This window comes from Gymnoscopelus microlampas (genome assembly GCF_963454915.1).
Source record: "Gymnoscopelus microlampas genome assembly, chromosome: 18".
Taxonomy (NCBI): domain Eukaryota; kingdom Metazoa; phylum Chordata; class Actinopteri; order Myctophiformes; family Myctophidae; genus Gymnoscopelus; species Gymnoscopelus microlampas.
In genome coordinates, this window is record NC_139955.1 from 23,031,308 (window position 1) to 23,048,028 (window position 16,721).

Genomic DNA, 16,721 nt, shown 5'->3' on the forward strand with positions numbered 1-16,721 from the left:
GTTGTGGCGACGTCATCATGTGCCAGCAGGTCTGAAGGATGGTGTATGTGCTGTCCTCTCCATTCATCGCTGACACATTCTGTGACCCGCGGGCGAATCCTCCCCTCTATCTCTCTGCCACGGGTGTGCTCAGCTGTTAAATGAGAACACAGAGGCCAGGCTGATAAAATGTGAAATGCATCCACTCTGCTCTCTGTGAGCACACATTCAGTACGCGCCAAAACCATGCACACACACGCGCTCTCACACACACACACACACACACACACACACACACACACACACACACACACACACACACACACACACACACACACACACACACACACAGCATATAGATTTACACACATGTCAATTTATCATCCCAAGAGTCTCATCTGCTAGCATCCTCCACTTCTTTTTCCCCATCTAAAGATTTGCATTAGTGTGATTGCATTAGCACGGCTCTCTTGTCTCTGAATGCTAATGATACATTTCTAAATTTTTAATGCAACATCATCATCGCTGACATTAGACCTCCCAGCTGCTGAAAGATTCAAGCCTTAATGGAAGGATCATTGGCCATTGCGTGTATAAAGCCTCCAGTCTCAGCATGCTTGTATTTAACAGCGCAAAGCATCGCCTCGTGTTTACGTTAGAATTCTAGAATGCTCTATCTCACATGTTAATACTTTTAACGGTGTATGAAATAATAAATAAGATAAATAAATAAGCAGTATTTCTGAAGCAATATATCTTCATGGGTATTTCACAGCCGCAATTCTTTAATCAGAGGACCGAAGAGATAGACCTCTGTTTTTATTAACCTGGAGCCTGTATTGTAGATGACGTCTCTAAATCGAGATGCTGCCAAAAATGGATATGAAACAGAAAAACGGCATGAGGTGGCATTGTATGTGACCCACTAATTACCTTTCTTTAGGCGTAAATGTTCCATTTGTCTGTGGATTTGCGCATGCTTTGACACAGATCCGGTTAATCACACTTTGAACATTACATGCTGTACATGCTCACCAAGGTTTCGAGGCAGTACATCCACTCGCCTCAACATGTTTACCTCAGTTAAATCCATGATGCTCCATTGTCACTAATACACCCAGCTGCTGTAAGCTCTGACAGACACAGTAAACTCTTATAATAAATCGTGTTTGTCACCACAATGCAGCCATGACAGGCTTTTGACATGGCAAACAACACTCCCTGGCTGCTGTGGCCTGCAAATAAACACACTCTTCTCTCCTTCACTTTGCCATTAGTCTCCTCTCTTGTTCTAATTACAAGCAGGACAGACTGAGAGATCCATTGATGCTGGTGAGATGAAAGGAGCATTGGCCCCCCGTCGAGGTCCCAGCCCTCCTTGTGTGGTTACCACGAGAACTTTGCTCTCCACCCGCGCACTCTGTGACTTCTCACCGATGCGTCGCAGGAGAGAGAAAGGAAAAGGAAGCGCTCCTAGCTAATGGGAAAACCTCTTTGTTTGACACTGTCGGGGGGCAAAGACCTTGTGATGATAAAATGGCATATTTTCATCGTTGCGTGTCATGAAAGTTCACGCTGTGAGATGCTTAGGAGTAATTTTGCGAGCGCATGGCTCCCTCCAGCTTCTGATAAATGCAGTCATTAACTTGGTACACTGTGATCCTGGCTCCTAGTGGAGAGAGAGAGAGAGAGAGAGAGAGAGCTAAACAGCTTGTTATCTTAGGGGAGGCGACTGGAGTTCCCCCACTGTTGGGTGCATGCTGTTGTGATGTATGCTGGAGGGAGGGTGGGAGCAGAATGGTTTGGATCCTAGAGGAGAGAACATTAAGAATCTTCTTCTCATCTCATTTCACCATCTTCTCATTCTCACTCATTCATTCTGACATGCTGCTAGTTCAAGGGGAAAGTAGAACGCTTAGGTCACTTTGTCTCCGACAATAATGATGGCAAGTCCATTTATAACTTGAGAGACGGTGTCATATTCCTGGCTGTCAAGAACCTGGCTCCTATTAAAGATAACCACCTACCTACTGTAGCATAATGGACTGCACCTTATTCATGTTGAAGATGTAGATAACAAATACATTTTCTATCAGTGCGAATGGAAAATGAATGCATTGTATTATTGTGTGACAGTTTCTCTATTCCTGCATCTGATTCCAGATGACAAAGGCTGTTGAACTGCTGCTGTCATGTCAAGTCCAACTGCTTGATACTTGCCACAAATAAATGTTCCTCTTTGTTGTAATTTCATCAGTTTTTATGAAAGGTTTTCAGTATGTATTATTTGACTGTAACAACATGGAGGCTAGGATAACCAAAAACATATTAGCAAACCTCCTATTTTTCTGTTCAAGGATATATATATATATTTTTTTTACTGTACTTAGACGACCAGTTATCTTTGAGCTGTTGAACCCACACTGACCTCACAGTAGCCTGAACCCAGGCTGGTCCATTTGGGTTTGCTAGAACCGGTCCTGAGCTCAACTCATGCCCATCGCCTACACCTGTTCTACTGCCGAGCCCCACCTGCCATCCCCTCACCTGGGCCTCAGTGCTCTGACAGCCGGCCAAGAGAACCCACTGTTAGGGCACACCCCAACATGGCTGTCTCTATGCTTGCCTTCAAGGTGCCCTATCTAGGAAGCCATGCTGAACTTCAGAAACTGTCTGCCCAGGAGCATACCTTGCCAACTAGGATGTAATGCTAACGACTTTGATGCAGACTTTTTTTAGTACAAGTCGAGCAGCCTGCGTGTGCTGTTTTCCAACTGCTGAAAAAGGCAGGTTTCTCTCTGTATTTCAAAATGGCTGCCACTGGTGACCCCAATGTAGCCAAGCAATTTGTGTCTTGCTGTGCTTCTTTGGGAACTGAAATAACAGCTACATATTGGAAACACAAGGGTGCTTCTTTTTTTTCTTTCTCATATGACATGCTTTCCTGTAGCCCTTGATCCCTCTGCCTGAAGCTATCATCTCCACTGGTATTACACCAGCATTGCCTTCTCTGTGAGTTTGTTGATTCTCAGCCGAACACTATCCAATATCCTAAAATAAAAGAGAAACACAGCAAATCCTGACTTATGACCATTTGATGACCATTCTTCAAAGAAAGGAAACAACTTATGTGTGTAAGACATTATGTCTGACTCTGGGCTGAACTTTGATTTTGTATAGGTCCTAGGGGGTAATGTTGCAAAACACAAAAGCGAAAAGAAGGGGGGAGAAATCCAATATATTGAAGATGGCATATTTTACCCTCGGGTGTTTCAATCTGTGCTCGTATTGCCGGGTTAGATATTATACACTGTAATTCAGCCGGGGGAATAATTGACCTGTCAAAGGGTTCATGCTAGAAGCCCCATCACTCGTCAGTGGCAGGAAGGAGCCATGGCTGCTAGAAGATAGCCTCGCTTCCCACACCCACTACTGCTGCTGCTGTTGTTCTTCTGATTGATACATTTTGTTTCCAGCTCTCTGAGATCTAATAAGGTTAGAGCTATTTTACACATACATCCTGAGAAATAAATCAAATGGACCTGAAGCTTATGCAGTCAGTACTTGTCAGAGGAAACCTCTATTGCTGTGGTGGAAAGCGAGCTAAGCTTATTACATACGATGACTCGCTATGGTAGGTTGGATGGTGTCGTCGAACAAAACAAAACACATTATCAGACTTGCCTCCAACCAAATGCTTGCCCCCTTGGCCTATTGTTTTTCTGCCTACTGTACACATGCAAGCACTTCACCACTATTATCATGGCAATCCATCAGTGAAATGTTGGAATTCACTAGCACGATCATGATCTGTGGCATTACTATAACTAGCTAACTATCTATAAAAATGCTGAGAAAAGTGATATGATGAGTCATTCTTGACTGTATTCTTGACAAGTGGGTAAGTGCATGTGTGGTGTACACCAAGATAAAGTTACAGGCCTGATGCTTGACCCCTACAGTGAGGAAGTCCGGTCCGGTCACTGCAAATCTGTACAAAGTTATTCTTAGTGATCACCTTTATTATCCTATGATGATTTCTCTCCTGATGGTACAGGATGATAATGCCCCTATCCACAGGGCAGGAGGGGTCACTGAATGCTTTGATGATACTTTGAGTATGAAAATGATGTGACAGCAATCTCCACCACTCTGTGTGTGTGTGTGTGTGTGTGTGTGTGTGTGTGTGTGTGTGTGTGTGTGTGTGTGTGTGTGTGTGTGTGTGTGTGTGTGTGTGTGTGTGTGTGTGTGTGTGTGTGTGTGTGTGTGTGTGTGTGTGTGTGTGTGTGTGTGTGTGTGTGTGCGCGCGCGCGCACCCCATGTACTCCATTGGGTACATGGTAGATAGCTCTAAAGAATACCAATAGCAGAATAAGCTGTTTTGCATTGGCAGAGAATTGTCACATTTTCCCAGTGCATATTGCAGGCCTTGTTGATGGGATTTGGAAGAGATTTTGAAGCAATGGCTCCAAAAAATATTGAATGTGTTATGTGGAACATTCATCACTGGGCGAGCTGTCAAACCACGGCTGTTTTGTCAGACTATGGGGGGGCGGAGTGGTGGGGGGTGGAGCTTAGTGAATGGCCGTTGTCGCCGAATGTTCGCCTATTTTGACATTGTCAGAATAGGGACGCTAGGGTTCATGTGGTTAAAAGCATTGATGGCATACAATGCCAGCCTTACTTCTTTTCGGTCCACAAACAGGTGGCCCGCTTTAAAAAAACAACAACTTCATATTGGAAAGAAACATGTGAAAGGAAGTGACATTCACAATCTGCCATCTGCCGTTATATATTTTATCTGCTGTTTGTTATGGACAGGAGCTTTGTTGTGACAAAGGCTTATGTCTAGGTTCACAGTAAATTCCCTCCTCTTCGCTGGTCTCATAATGGTTCAATTACAATATCCCTTCTGCCTCTCATTCATCTATCACAGCCGAGGGCATACCCCTGGTGCCCCCAGTACCCACTGATTCAGGTTCAGTCAGGGCACTGGTTCTGAACACCTGTGTGTGTGTGTGTGTGTGTGTGTGTGTGTGTGTGTGTGTGTGTGTGTGTGTGTGTGTGTGTGTGTGTGTGTGTGTGTGTGTGTGTGTGTGTGTGTGTGTGTGTGTGTGTGTGTGTGTGTGTGCGCGCGCTTGTGAGAGAGAGAGAGGGGGGGGCATGTTCCTGCATGTGATTCTATGCCTAACAGTATATGCACGCACTGCACTGTACACAGTACCCACATACAGTATGTCTGTTCATGCATTAGCTATGCCTGTTGGTTTGCAGCTTTATCTCTGAGTGAGTTAGACTCCAGCCGTGAATCATATATTTGCTACAGTGTGTAATCGCTCTCTTATCATGTTCTCACGCCATGTCATCTTTTTGCTCTACACGTCCTCTTTGTCCACTGAGAACTGGCCTACACTTCCCTAACACAATGTGCCAGCATACTCCCCCAACACCAAACAGAAACCAAGCCCTGCACAGCCTCCAGAGGGATCATGCTAACGTGACTTATTTTCCAAGCAAAAACATCGGATAGGGTGGCCTACTTTCGCTGCTGCGCCTGATGCCTACAGTACATAAGAAGATCTAATTGGGGATGTGTTTTCTGAATGCCTGTCAGTGATGCTCTATTTTGGGGGTTCTACTGACTGTAAGCAATGTGGACATTAGGTTGCGTACTTGTTACACTCAGTGGAGTTGAAATGCCACATGATGAATCGTGAACCTGACTGATCATCTCTTTAAAGGCTTTTTGCCCTTCAGCTGTCTTTCATATAATGCTGCGTGTGTGTGCATGTGTATGTGTGTCGACATGTGTGCGCACATGCATGTAGGCAGCCACGTGTGAAGGCATCTCTTAAGTGCAAGTGGACAGTGTGCAATTATAGGTGCATATGCCTGCCACAGCTTGTGGTGTGTGTGTGTGTGTGTGTGTGTGTGTGTGTGTGTGTGTGTGAGTGTGAGTGTGTGTGTGTGTGTGCGCGCGCGCGCGCCTGTGTGTGTACATGTGCGTGTGTATGTGTGCATGTGTGTGTATGTTAATAGGGGAGGGGAACACTGTCTCAGATTATTGATGGTAGCATAAAATGATCAAACTCTCTTCCTGCTGCACCTGTTTCCAAGCACACAACTGCCACTTTCAATTACATCTTTTGGAAATCTTAAACAGTGCCTATATTTCTCAGGCTTTCATAGCTTCCCTTGATTTTTCTTTCCGCTCTCATGAGGACTATTTGGCCAATATTTGCTTGTCAGACTAGATTTGGCTACAGGATATATGGAAGTTTGGTTGCCATGGCATTTATGAAAACCACATTGATTAGCTTAGGTAAATGTTTGTGAACTCACAAACTATTCCTTGGCTTATAGTGTCAGATCTCTCTGCTGTTTCTTGTCATGTCATTGTCAGTGGTGGACAAAGTACTCAACCCCAGTACTTGAGTATAGTATACTCCTGTCTAATATTACTCAAGTACATACTTTAAAAAATACTTATAGTATTCAAGTACCATTTACAAAGTACATTTTGTATTTATATCAATGCAGCAGTATTGCTGTATTGAAATGTAGACGTGAAAAAAAAAACATGCAATTTGTTGTGAGCTTGTAGATCAGCTACGTATTTTCACTATAATTGAAGTTGGACTTACAGTAAGTGGTTAATTCATAATGTACTTTTTCCCCTACAAGAAATGTAGTGGAGTCAAAAGTACAATATTTTGCCTTGAATGTAATGGAGTGAAAGTATCCAAAAATACAAATACTGAAGTAAAGTACAGATACTCAAAAAGTGCAGTATACTCTCCATATTTTGCATGGTGCAATGTAGAACGAGAGTCGGTTTGCCTTCATGAACGCATCAATTTTTTTCTAGTTAATATATAGTTTATGAATATTTTATCTTGCAGGAAATCTCACACTGCGTTGGTCAGAACATTGCTAATACACTGTGACAAAGATTACATGGTATGATAAAATCTATTTGAGAAAAATATATTAGCCTATTATAGTATGAAATATTCACTACATTTGTTTAATTTTTTCCCCCTTATGATCAGTGCTGTTGCTTCACCTGCTCCATTGCTCAGATTGATCTATGAAGTTCAAGTTTTCTATCTGTCTATGGGTGTGTGTCTTTGGTTTCTGTGTGCCTGGACAAATATGGCCATGAATGAAGACCTTATTAATCCTGCGGGAGAAATTCAGTTATCAGAATCACCCAGCTATCAGAATCACCCAGCTATTGACATGTTTGACATCAGTACCGTAGCTAAGGGAGGTTAGGTTGACTGGCATTTGCTGAATATTTTTTTTAAAGATTAGTGCGTGTTTGTTTGCTTGCCACACTTGTTTGCACAGAGTGCTGCTTTGCCATGACTCTAAAAATGGCGGTAACTTAATCCATATGTTAATTTGCTTAAATCGAGGGAAGGGCCACAGTGATTAGTAGTAGTAGTAGTAGTAGCTGTAGTAGTAGCAGTAGTAGTAGCCGCAGTAGCAGTAGTAGTATTGGCTACAGGCAGGTTACAGGTTTATTGTTGACCAAGTAATGTTTCAGGCTTATTACTGTAAGTTCCCATTACCTTGGTTTTCAGAGGCTAGAGGGAAGGCTTCATTTACAGTAGATTATAAACTGTCGTTAGTAATTATACAATACGGTTGTACTGTTATTGCAAAGTAGGTTACAGTTATTTATTAGTGTGTGGTTTATTTTATATAACATTTAAGGAGTGATGATAATACAGTACATATGATTTGAAGCTTGTGTAGTGTTCTAAACTGACTGGATGACATACATCAAATGATACAACACTCGCTCATTACAACCATAAGAGCTTACTACTTGATTTGGACTTGTGACCAAAGACTTTGGAGAATTGGACTCATCCGTCAAAGGCTTGAGACTTGACCTGGACTTGCAACAAATGACTTGTGAGCATCTCTGCTATACGGGCATACAGACAGACAGACACACACACACACACACACACACACACACACACACACACACACACACACACACACACACACACACACACACACACACACACACGCACACACACACACACACACACACACACACACACACACACACACACGCTGTAGCAGTTTATTTGTTTGTAACATTTTAATGTGAGTGTTTTACAGTCTTACAAATATCAACCCAAAGACCATACTCTTCTGAAGAAACAGCTTTTTTATTGGGAGTTTGTACGCTATGTGTCTAGCCTTTGCACAGACACGCAAGTGTGAGGACATTATACACACACACAGGGATCATGGCCATAGGTCAGCTTGGCAGACCTCTGTGGGGGGTTGCACTGGTGTGAATGGTTGGCCACAACTTGTACACAGGCACGGCAATGAACACAGCACCGGAGCTGGCAGGTAGGCTTGGCAAAATGTGGGTTCTCCTTGGCCCGTGCTTATTCTAGGGTCCCCTGTGATGCAGGCTGGTCCTGGGGCTGGCAGGAGGTCACTCTGGCTTAATCACATCCAGCTGGGTTCACTGGCTGAACATGGGCCCCTGATTGCGCTCATTAGAGAGGGAGCACTGGGGCGTTGGCAGGGGGGCCAGCCGTCCTTCAAACCAACTGTCATGTGTAGAGCCACTGAGAGGCCAGTCGTTGAGATACACACAGACCTCTACGTCTGTCTAAGTACCCAAACAAGCTGGTAGCTAGGTACAGGAGGAAACTAATCACCTCAGTGTAGGTAAAAGAAAATACACACACACACACACACACACACACACACACACACACACACACAGTAAAATCCTTAATGTTAATTTAACTCTCAGAGAGTCTAAATGGACCATTGAGGGTGCATTTGTGCACATGTCACACAGCATTCATCCACATTATCAGATCTTTCTATTTCATTTATCTACTTCACCTTCTGCCTCATTCCCAAGCCCATGAACACAACATTGAACAAGCCACGTGTACAGTACAGCAAGTGAATCAATGGTCCTAAGGCATCCATTACAGCTGGATACAGACGGCCTTATCAATGATTATTTTGAGCATTCCCCCTTGGCCTGAAAAGTGTTGTAACTGCTTCACTTTTAAGAGTTTTCACTTAAAGATACTTTGGGCAACCTTCAGATCCATAGGCTTCAAATGGTCCGGCCGTATTATCAATAAAAATCCGTCACCTGAGTCGAGGTCTCTCAGCTGTAAATGTCAGAGCAGACTTAGCTCCTCTTCCTGCCACCCACGGCTGTGTCCCAGACAAATTTAGAAGAGATACTACCACACACGTGCACGCGCACACACACACACACACACGCACACGCACGCACACGCACACGCACACGCACACACACACACACACACACACACACACACACACACACACACACACACACACACACACACACACACACACACACACACACACACACACACACACACACACAGACTAAACAGATCTTATCTCTTGCCTCAAAATGATTTCATGACTTTATCTACCTCAAAGGTATCTCAGTCCATGCCAGAGGCGACATTACACATTCAGGGTGTTTGGCTGACTCCTTATTCAAAGATAATTGCAAGAAGGGCATTGTTATTCGAGTCATAGTTCTGTTTAAAGAAAAAAAACAACAACACACATGACACAAAACAAAGTCATTCCAGTTGCGGTTTTGTTTCCAAATGCTCACGTAAATGATCTTAAATTACAGAATTATTTTATTACTATTAGGCATTTATACTGAAGGAGCTCACACAATATAATTAAATAATAGTATCAAGACAAAGGCAGATTCAGAATCCTATGGTGTCTTTATTTAAATAGATTGTTTTTTAAATGTGTTGGCAGTTTAGTGACCTTTAAAGCCACTAAATTGTTTGAGGTATGGCACCTGCATTAGTTATTAGTTGAGAGAATGTGATAACGAGATTGTCTGTCTGTCTGTCTGTCTGTCTGCGTACAATCTGAGAACCCATTTGGTAAAAAAGGGGGAAAAGATGTGGGGGCACCACCTCCTTTTTTGTGTAAAAAAGGAACTCGGTTTGGCATTGTTGCTAACAGCAGAATCTGTCTTAAGAGATAAGTATGCGTATAATATACACAGATATATGAATGCTTGTCGCTGTGTCTGCAAAAACACAGAAACAATCTTGGCTGAAATAATCATGTTGTCCAACTACACAGCTCTATGCTTTGTTGTTAGTCTTGCTAACTATTCCATCATCTCTAAATGCTATATAGAGTCTGGAACTACACCTCCCGAAATCCGAGAAACGGAAGCTGTCATCTGTTTGTCATTTCCATTCACGAAAATATGTTTTATTTTAGAATTTCTATTTTTGATGAGCAGCAAGCTATATATGCTTTGATTATTTTGATTAATATTAGGACAAATTTGCGCAACTGTAAAGATGAAACGGGTAGGAGGCGTCACATCCGCTTTATCCTCTGATCATTTTCAGAGCTTCCGTGCTCCAGACTGTATGACGCAAGCATTTGAAAATAGTGGGAGGCAAAAGTCTGGCTCGCGCGACTACAGTACTTTGTTGTTGATTTACATTGAGATCAATGAGAGCTGTGTGGAAAACAAAAGTCTGACTGTTTGTGCGTGTGAATTTAACATTTAATTTCACTTCAATTTCTGTTCTTTAATGATGTGTTTCTTTGACCAAAAGTTGCTATTTCCGTCCCAGTAATAGAACAGACTAGGCGGTGACATTTTCTTGAATAGATTCTGCAAAGACCCTATTCAACAAACTGGGCACTTACTTGCTTGAAATGAAATGATTTAATAATGACTTAACGCCCTTTATGAAGAATTTTGGGCACTTTAAAGGTGCTCCCTGGAAACCTCTGTGGGGTGAGCCATGAGAGGTAGGCTAGACAGTGGCTGATAAAATGAAGGTGAAATATACCTTAACTCATTCAGTGCCAAACTTATTTATTCATGTTAATGGAATTTTGGTTCTGAGTGCCACAGCCAAAATTCATTGTAAAAAAAAAGTGCTTAGGAAGCGAGATACAGCCTTTTTAAGTTATAGGTTAAACAAGGAGTGGATGGAGCAGCAAATCTTCAAATCATCATATCTTGGGTTCTGAACATGTTTTTCCCAAAAAAAAAAAAAAAAAAAAAAAAACTTTTATTTTGAATTTTTTTTTTTATTTTGAAATTTTTTTTATGACGGATCTGACGGATCGTGGCGCTCTGGGCGTCAGGCCACGTGACGGATTTGACGGATTGTGGCACTCAATGAGTTAAGCTCTTGAATGAAAATGCCCAGAGTAGCAGACTTGAAAATGTATTACTTTACACCTGGGAGATGTAATAGAATTATATTAAGGGTATTGCTTTGTATGGAATGAGGCAGCTAGGAGAAAGTCTTGTTCACCCTCTACAATGTGCATGTTGTTTTGAGTGAAGACAAAATGGCAGAGGCAAATTCAAAATAGCCCCAACTATCACAGACCAATAATCCAATAGACTGGCACCCGGAAATATGTTTCAAAATGGATTTATCATGCATGAGTGAAACACAGCATGATACCGTCGCTTCAGATGTGCCACTGTAGTGAGAGGTAGTAGGATTAAAACAGGCAAGAGCCAAGCATATCCGTTTGTCCTTATTATCTGCTTTGTCTTTGACCAGAACTGTGAACCCGTCAGCTGGTTGGTGAAGAGAACAGTCTGTCATGCGAGGAAGGGGGTCCTAATTTTGAAACAATGGGCACAAATGCAAATGCACATAATGTATAAAAGGTAGCCTACTTCCACGGTGCAAGATCAGTCAGATTAATCAAGCGATAAAAGCAGAAAACAAACAAATTGATTCTCAATGATTTATCATGTTTGCTGAAATAAGCAATAATTGCTGTTTACTTTGTGGCGAGGGCATACTCTATAATCCCCTCATCCCTATACAGCAATTGAGAATATACTGAGTTCCTTCAGCACCACAGTTTGGCCAATGCTTGCTGTTGTAATTGCATCTCTGTACAAGGACTCCAAGAACTTTTCATTGGGGCTTACCCAGAATGCCCAGCTCTCCTTATAACCACGTTATTAATGGAGACAAATGTTGCATTGCATCCTGGGAGAGTTCCCTAATTGGAGAAATAACAGAAGAAACAGCAGAAAGTATTTCCGAGCTAACTTCTCAGACACTCTAGGCTGCAAAAGCTCTTCTAAAAGCCCAGATAGCACAGAATCTTCCCGAATTCCCTGCTCCCCTTAAATATCTGCAGCTCAGCTACTCAGCAAAAGATGTCATCAAGGCCCTGTAAGAAGAGTTAAATCAACAAAGAGACAGCAGCCGAGACCCACAAGTACTTACCTTGAATCTCAGAATTTGCCAACCTGCGCTTCCTTTGAAAACCTTTAACTCAGCACAATACCACATCAAACTATTTCCACTTCCCAGAGGTTCTCTCTAAACAGTTTTGCAAATCTGCATTAAATTTAAACCAAGCCTTGCAGCAGAACATAAAAACACTGTATAACAACAGAGTGGACTATACTGCACTTGTAGTTCTCATCATCCACAAAAGCACAGAGATGTCACTGAAGCATTATGAAATGTACCACTTTCCAACTTGGGATTCACCCATTGAATTGTCTACTTTGCATGTCCGATTCTCTTGACATGCCAGAAATGTGTCACATGGGGAAAGAAGGGGAAGCAGCAGTTATAAGGTATTGCTGCATAATCAAATAGCAATTGTCAAATAGCAGCTAGCAGCTCTATCAAATAAATTCTGATGCAAGGGTTGTTTTCAGGCTTCAAGTACCTTTAATAAAAGCTGATCATTATTATAATTAACCTGCCATAATAAAAACTGTTCCTTCTAATCATTTGTGCCCTTTATAGAATAGTAAAAAAGTAATCACCACTCCTTCCACACCAGTCTTGCGGACCATGTTACACCAACATATTGCTGGTTGTACCATTATGGGTAAGTGACAAATAAACCCCTCGTGATTGGTATATCTCACCCCCATATGCAGGCAGGCAGGCACGCACACACTACCACACATGCCCTCCAACTGAAGCTGTTCATGGCCTTGAGCATGGAAGCTGTTGTCAAGCTGTAACGAGTGTTGTGTTTTGTTTTGTTTAGTCTTGTTTTGTTTTGGTACAGTACAGTATAATTCTGATACTGTAAATAATGTAAATCTTGTGATTGTGGAAAAGATACCTGCAATGTAAGGATACTGGACACAGAGAGAGGGAGAGAGAGGTAGGAGTGGAGTTGGTGAGAGCATGAGAGCATTACAGACATCAACCATAGTCAGTGTCCTTGAGGACACTAATCTGTGCTTAACGCTCCACGCTGATCACAATTAAGAGCTGAAAAACATCTAAAGCGCCCTCGCTCGTTTGAGACACTTGCCTTCTTGCCTCTCCTCTCTCTCTCCTCTCAGTAATAAGGCCTTGTTATTTCCACTTCTACTTTTTTTTTGCTTCCCATACTGTATCTGCATTCCCAGTCACAGTGGGATAATTGTGCACCTATAATGGAGAAATTAGTCGGCCCTGAAATGAGATTCTCGTCCGTGAGAGGCAGGCGCTTGGTGACATCAAACCAACCGAAGGAGAGGTGGGATCACCGCTCCGAGGCATACTCAAGTCAGCTTTCATTGTGAAGATTTTCTCTCTCTCTCTCTCTCTCTCTCTCTCTCTCTCTCTCCTCTGTCCCATTCGCCTTTTTTATATCACTTTAATGTCACACTGTGGGTATTTCATTATTTCCCACCTCCCTCAAAAAGAAAAAGATAAAAAAATTAAACAAATACAATCACGGTAGTATCATGAAAGTGTTCTGCATTGATTTGCTAATTTTTATCATACCCGCGGCAATGCTGAAACCTGGAGAGGATGTAAAGCCTGTTCCTGGCTGGGGCTTCATACAGTGCTTTGCATGAGGGCAGAGGAAGATGGTAATGTCTTGATTTCTGTAGACAGGAGTTTCATCCTTCGTCTGGCTGCAATGTATTGCTTCATAAAGTATTCACCCCCTACCCACCCCGCCTTCCTCCCTCTTCTTGGAATCCGTCCACATCTAGGGCAAGGTTTTCAAAAGGTACTCCATGTATAAATGACAAAGTCAGATATGTTTAAGGCATTAGGGGATAAAGTACAGTAGCTGCGCTCTTTGCAGGGGTGCTCCTCTACATAGTGATACCTCATCTCCTCTCATTTCTTTACATTGATTTCATAGAGACGGACAGCCGTCTACTACTGAGGTACTGTATACAGTATATAAAAGGCTGAGGCTCAGACAGTTTCGTTTGAAATCCTGGCCAGCTTATGTTTTGGTCTAGCTCTGTCAGCCTTTGCAAAAGACAATTAAAAACAAAAATGAGTCAGATTCTTTTTAGCTGTAATGATACACATACACTGTATATTATGATATTCCTCCTATGATTGTTGAAAATATTGTCTCTTCAGAATCAAATGTATTTCATATAAATACATGATTGAACATCATCAGGAAATAGTGATCTTTTTTTTATTATAATTTTTTTGACAGCTGGAGTCATATGAAGAGTTAGGACAATGTCAGGATATTGCTGATTGAGAGGTTTAAACCTACAAGGAAATGTAATTGCAGCTTTTGTGATGTTTTTAATTACTTTCCATTTTCTGTCTGATGGGGATGTGATCAGTGCTTTGATAAGAATGGCAGCAATGCGCCCGGTTTTGTTCATTAAAATGTGAATCTTGAAGAATGTATCGCTAATTAAAATGTAGTGATTGAGAAAAGAAATGCATTCACAATTACTTCCCCACTTCAGTATGTGGAATGGAGAGAATATGTAAGCCATAGCTCTCTGTGACACCATTGAGAAATCTCTCACATCACAGAAGAGTGCACCTTTATATACAGGGTTTAAGTCTTTTAGATGAAATAATAAATATGACATAGTATGTGCAAACACTGCTGAAATTTGCCATAACATCTTCTCTTAGTAAGAAACTGTAAAACATAATATACTTCCCTTAACCACTTTGTTGACCAGGGTCCCCAGGGGTCAATAATTGGTCCCCTCTTTTTTCCTCTCTAAACCAAATCTCCCTCTACACCAAATATCTTTACCATAAATAGCAGATCTACAAGCTCACACCACTATTTTCACCGAACATTTTCATATTATGACATGCCCAGAATAGGGATGCTAGGGTTTATTTGGTTAAGCAAACTGACCAATAAAGGTACTGCTACTACTGCATATTCAGTTTCTCTCATTTTGTTCAGCAGGTTTCTTGTCTTAACTTAATTCTCCAAAAGCGAAAGGCAGCCTCTGTAGCCCTTCCTAAACTGCAAAATCCTGTCTGTTCACTTAACTGTGAGAGTGTAAAAATGCAGGGGTGTATTCTAGGGGGTGCTGTGTAGTAGAATACCAGAAAAAAAAACTGTTTTAGGCCCTATAAATAGCTTCCTGTTTGCCTTTAGATTTTCTCCTCACCTGGCCTTGCTGCGGGCAGAGCAGAGCCACTTGACTATCCCATTAAATGGTCCCGTACTTACAGACAAGGTCAGTTTTAGAAAAGCATGTACACTGTAAAATTTGTACAAACGTCTATGAATGGACATTTTGGTTACATTTGTAAACTCTTGGAATTACAAATGGATAAATTATCACTGAGGACTTTACAGCACACTTCTTAATTTATGCACAAAGAAAGGAGAACGATTCTAAGAATACGGCTATCTGAACGATAAAGATTCAATAAAAGGTCCTGTGAGGCACAACATACAGTATTTTACCTTTCAGTTCAATCACAGCCAGAGACTGAAAGACTCATCAGAGTTGTTTTGTGTGTAAATTCAATGTGAAAAAGCACTAGCAGATTCAACACAGACTATAACACATTTATTCCATAGAGCGCCTGCCAACGAGAGCTAATTGAGACGCAGAGAGGGGGAGATAGAAAGAGAGAGAGAGCTAGAGAGCAGCTGTTATGGATGTTGTCAACCTCACTTCCTGTTTAGCTTTGGAGCTTAGCAGGAGTCCCCCCCCCCTTCAGTTAAGGTCTATTCATTGTCTTTAAAAGCTGGCATCCGCCTTTGTGCCTTGTTGACTACTTTGGTGGGTAGATAATGAAGGGTGAGGTTGATGGGGTAAAGCAGCAGATGAGGAGGAAAAGAAGCAAAGTGTTTTTTTCCACTGAAAGCAGCCGCATGCAATTACTGGATGTGGATTGCTTCTGCGGGATGTGAGACAATAACAGCTAAACAGCCACGACCACAGGAGCACTTGGAGGGTGAAGATGAAAGTGTGTGTGTGTGTGTGTGTGTGTGTGTGTGTGTGTGTGTGTGTGTGTGTGTGTGTGTGTGTGTGTGTGTGTGTGTGTGTGTGTGTGTGTGTGTGTGTGTGTGTGTGTGTGTGTGTGTGCGCGTGCATGTGTGATGCTTGTATACTGTACCTACAGTAAGTGTCTATTTGTACGTGCACATGGATTTCTGTCACATCACATGGGTGTGATGTGTTGTAACTGACTGCATGAATTTATCTACACTATGTATACTGTATCGTAGTGTGTGTGTGTGTGTGTGTGTGTGTGTGTGTGTGTGTGTGTGTGTGTGTGTGTGTGTGTGTGTGTGTGTGTGTGTGTGTGTGTGTGTGTGTGTGTGTGTGTGTTCTGCTTTGCATTTACTAATGCCTCCATGCCCATCAGAGATATAAGCAGAGATAGTGGAGAGAGAGCGAGCATGTGACAGAGTCACACACACAAACAACAACAACAGACGCAAAAAGATAGAATCGGGAG